The sequence below is a fragment of the Prunus dulcis genome, chromosome 7 (genome assembly GCF_902201215.1).
Source record: "Prunus dulcis chromosome 7, ALMONDv2, whole genome shotgun sequence".
Classification (NCBI taxonomy): Eukaryota; Viridiplantae; Streptophyta; class Magnoliopsida; order Rosales; family Rosaceae; genus Prunus; species Prunus dulcis.
In genome coordinates, this window is record NC_047656.1 from 2535237 (window position 1) to 2540710 (window position 5474).

Here is a 5474-nt window from a genome sequence, read left to right on the forward strand (position 1 = left end):
CTCATTCCATGCAAGAAGACCGTAACTGGAGAAAGAGCTGCTAAGTTATTTTTCCAATATATTTGGAAGCATTTTGGCTTACCTACATCAATTATTTCTGACAGAGACAGTCGATTCTTAGGCCATTTCTGGAGGTCGTTATGGGGAATGATGGATACTAGATTGAAAAGAAGCACTAATTTCATCCACAGACAGATGGGCAAACGGAGGTCGTAAACCGAACTATGGTACACTTGTTGAGGGGTTACAATTCCAAGCATCCGAAGACTTGGGATGAAAGTCTCCCTTACTTACAGTTTGCTTTCAACCGAGCAATTCATGGCTCTACACTCAAATCTCCATTTGAGGTTTGTTTGGGTTATTTACCTCAGAGTCCTTTTGATTTAGCATTCACTATGAGTGACCAACCATTACGTGGGAAAGAAGAAGAAGAACATGTTCGAGCACAGAAATTTCTCGAACGAGTCAGAAAGATTCATACTGAAGTGGAGGCACAATTGAAGTTCTCAGCAACGATATAAAGCTCGCCATGATAAGCATCGTGTGCCATGTAACTTCAAAGAAGGTGACCTAGTATGGTTACACCTTGGAAAGGAGCGGCTAACCGGTGAAGGCAAGAAACTGAAGCCTATTCGTTATGGACCGTTCAAGATCATCAAACAAATTGGTGATAATGCTTTTCAACTTGAATTACCACCATACATGCATATGTACTCGGTCATCAATGCCGAGAATCTTAAGCTTTTTGAGCCATCTCTACTTGATGATGATCCCGACTAAGACATTCGACTTCCATCAGTTGATGACTTAAAAATTGAACTAGAAGACCCTTTGCTGAAGGATTGTATCTTGGAGTAGAAGGTTCGTGAGACCCGACATGGAAAGTATGAGTATTTTCGTATTGGCAGTAAAAGGCAACTTCCCAGCAAATCGAAATGGTATATTCGAGACAAGGCTACCCAAGAATTTCCACATCTCACCATTTAACTTGAGCAGGAGCTCAAGGTATTAAATGGGAGAGCCTTGATCCAGGTGGCTCTTTTCAAGATATTTAAACAATAAATATTATTTAAATAATAAATATTATTTAAATTAAGTAACTTATCAACCATTTGACTCGAATGGTTTAAGAAGAAATGGTTCTCAACCATTTAAAAATTAATGGTTTGAATTACCTAAGGAATTTAAACCATTTAACATTTGTGGTTTAAATTCATTTATTATTTTGAACTTTCTATTCTAGGCATTCAGGCTTGTATATAAACCATTGTAGTTGAATGAATCAAACAAGCAGAACTCAAAGCAGTTCCTTAGCTTCTTCCTTTTGTTTTCTCTAATTGTCTTAAAATTCCTCTCGTTCCCTTATCCCTATAAACTAGACATTCATAGTTCTATCGGCTAGAAGTTTTGGATCACTAGGAGCTTGTCGATCTCGGCTTCAATGATGGCAATTGGCTCGGGAGCGAAGTTGCGTCTCTTCTGCGCCACCAGCTTACTAGCTGGGTTAACATGTAATTGGTGATTGATGATTTGCAAGTCAATTCCATGTGTGTCAAACGGTGACCATGGGAACACGTCACTGTTGTTCTAGAGAAAGGTAGTCACTTCCACCTTCTCTTCTGGGCTTAGGCCCAAGCCAATCGGCGCTTTTCTCTCTGGCTAGTTAGGATCAAAGGGTACTAGCTCAACTTCTTCCTCGGGCTTTCATCCTTCTTCAACATAGACCTCCACACGGATTCCCTCAACTTGGCCTTGACTCTTTCATTCCTATTGATAACTATTCCCTTTCTTTTTTGGTCTGCTCGACTGTCAGGAACAGGATCTGCTTTCTGCTCCATTTGTTTTGTCCAACTTACTAGTATGAACTGTGTTTGCTTGCCCTTTTTTAGCCCTTGTGAGCATCTTCTTACTTTGCATGATCATTGTTGATCTACCCAATACCGCCTCCAAGGCCAAGGATTGGGTAACATATTTTTTTATGAGTGGAAGAGGTGACAGATTTTTTTTTTCCATGACCTGCCCATGATGCCATTATAGGGGGAGACTTCATCAATGCTCATAAAGGTTTGCAAGCTGATTACCGGTGGAGAATAGACGTCGAGGCTTATTGTGCCTATAGTAACTGAAGTCGAGCCATTGAAGTCGGTCAGCGACCTAGCTGACTTGTTGATCTTCGGGCAATCTGAATGCAGACGACGAGGGCGTCATTGTCTGGCAGATCAAGGCCGATCAAAATTTTCTTCCGGAAGCCAATCACAAAATCATTTTCAATTGATGGGAGACTGGTTAAGACTTGTGATATAACAGTGGCATGTTTAATCTTTCTCTTTTTCTTTGCTAGTCAACCCATACTCCTCGAAATCTGCCAGGATTGTGTTAATCCTTATGACTTTCTTGGGAGGTTCCTTGGTTGCATAGATGTCCTTGATCTGCTGGATGACCTTCTTTGCTATGAATTCTATGCACTGGCCTTTTCTCACTAGTTCTTCGAGGTGCTTTTTCGAAGCAAAGCAGTCATTTGTGAAATGCACATGTGTCCCATGGAAGGCACATTATCTTCGGATATCCTTCTTGGCTGGATCTCCCTTCAAGGGTGGTGGTCTCTTCACCCAAGGCTTGTCCTTCACTTAGTCTAAAATTTGAAATATAGGATGGAGAACTTGGTCTAATTCTCATCTGCCAAAATGTCCCCTTGAGTCCTAGTCCACCTCGAAGCTCTTGCGACTTACCCTTGGCACTGCTCTTATTGTTATGCATGTCACCCCTATGACCTGCCTGTTTGGTCAGTTGATTAGCCTGCTTGGTATACTTTTTTGCAGCGATTCGATTATCGTCTTAGAGTGCGTGGCATTACATAGTTGTGAAGACCTCTGCTAGAGTCTGACTGGGAGCGATAGTCGTCTTGTAGTATAAGTCATACTCGGTTGGCAGGCCCTTCTTGAAGGTAAAGGATGTGATTCTGTAATAACCCAAAACAAAATATCTAAAAAGAAAGAAAATATCTAAAAAGTAAGGAAAATACCTTTTAGCAAAAAGACAAGTTTGCCCTCGCATATTTTAATGAGGGAAAATTTGACTCTTTAATCGAGAAAGAATTTAGGAATTCCACGTATGTCATTGCGTAGAGCGCGGCGAAACGAGTTCGTAGACACGGAGTATACCCGAATCGAAGCCGTAACGAAGAAGATATGGTCTAAAAACCGCGAAGGGCAAAACGGTAATTTCAGAAAAAGTCAGATTTTTATCCCTTTCTCTCTCCTCTCCCCCGTCACTTTCTCTCTCCTCCCTCTCTCTCTCCGTGCGAAACCCTCCCGCGGCTCTCCTCCCTTCCAGCTCGTCCAGCCGCTGCCACACGGCGTCTCGATCTCCGCCGTGGGTACCATCGGGTCCGCCTCCCTCTCGCCGTCAAAACCTGACCGACCTCCACCCTTGGGCCGCCCGGAGCTGATCGAAAAACAATCCACCCGAACTTCCAGCTCGATTTTCTCCTTCAATTCTCCACCAAATCGATCGAGTAAGGTATGGTTTCTCAGCTATTTTTCACGTTCTAGCTGATGGATGTATGGGTTTCGATCGATTTTAGCTCTAAAGCGATCAATTTTCGATTTGAATTCTGGCCGAAACTTCGGCCGCCCAAAACTACTGTTTTCGGTCACTTTTTGGGGTATGTCCAAGAACAAAAGTGACTCCAAATGGGGTGTTTTACCTAGGGTAGGAGTTTGGAATCTTGGTTCCGAGATTTTTCGGCCACCCAAAATCGCTTAAGACACCCAAGTCTGCCTGCGCGTGCTGGGGCACGTGGGCAAGGGTGGTGAAGTAATTCTGTGCAGTTTTGTGACCCTCATGTCGTCACGAGCGCGTAGGATTTCACGGATCTCGATTCAGAGTCCCATTGAGCCCCGAACGGATTTTTCATATCGCGCGATCCTTGGGTGCAGTGTCGTCAAATCGTCGGATCGCGCTGAATTTCGGATATGTCGGTCTACATGACTTCAGGATCGTGTAGGATTCGACGGATTACGAATCTGAGTCCCGGATACTCCGAAATCGCGAACCCCGGAGCTAGGGTTTGGATTTGAAGCGATAACGCAATTTTGGCCAATCCGACCGTCCGTTTTGGACCAAACTCGCAGAACATGGTTCCCTCTCTGTAAGGAACCTTCAGGGAAGCCCAGATTGGCCATCGGATATCGTGGACCCACGGGGTCCCGGGTCGGCCGATCTGGCAGTTTATCACTTAGCTGAGCGTCGGACCTTCCAAAACTAGTCCAAGTGTCTAAAAAGCTAATGTGGGCTCATGAGTAACTTGGATTGGAATGCACGTATTTCTAGGAGCCGGGGGCAGGGTGTTTAATTTAATTCTTTTTATTCAGCAAATTATTGATTTATTATTTATGGATAATCAGGCACCAGAGGTCCGGTTGACCCGCAGCCGGGACCTTCGAAAGGTCAACTTAGCTCGGACCATCTGTGAGTGGACTTTCTTTCATAAATGATTTTATCTAAATGAGTTATATAAATGATTTATAAACTGAGTTTAATTAATGATTTTATTGTGATTTTATATAAATAAGTTTTATAAATGAGTTTATCTGAATAAGTTTTATTATGTTTACGAGCATGATTAGTACAGAAATAGTTCCATAGTTTTGGGCTGCTTACTTACACATGCTAAAAAGTTATAGAAAACAGAGTTTGAGGCTTATGGCAGATGAAATAGCAGCACAATTTGAGATTTCAGTTATTAATCAGATTTTTCTAAAGGAATTTATTTTAAAACCACCTCGTACCCATTTTCTTTAGTGATTACCCACAGTTGGACCGATGTCTACGGACATCCAGTCTGATTTCAGTTACGTCAGTGCACTTGACTTTGCCTCACGAGTTTCGGGGACGCTCGGACCGTGAGTGCCGGGATTTGCGGCTCGGCAGACTTGGTGTCCCGAGACCTGCCAGGATTGCGGCTCGGCTGACTCTGTGTCCCCGAGACCTGCCAGGATTGCGGATCAGGCTGACTACGGTCCCCTGCATCCTGCCAGAGCGACTCGAGCCGACTTGGTGTCATCGAGGAATCTGCCGGCGGGACAGGCTGATCATAGTCCCCTGATTTCGCCAGTTTGCGGCTCGGGTGGACTGGGTGGCGCCCGAGACCTGCCAGGGAATTGACGGATATGACAGGGGTACAAATAGGTGGTATTTTCAAAGGATTTTGAGTTTTCTTTATTTAATTATGATTTCCAGTTATTTTATATCAGCTTTTTTGATTTTTCAGGCATTGATACATTTATATATTTTTGTTTAGTTATGCAAGGTTTGAGTACAGTGCTTTTATACAAGTTTGATTTCAGTGTTTTATACAAGCTTTGATTTCAGTGCTTTTGAGCGAAATTTATCGAGCTTGAATATGATTTACGTAGAATGCCTTGAGTTTAGTATGCTTTAAATGGAGAGTACGTATTTAGTTTTATTTAACA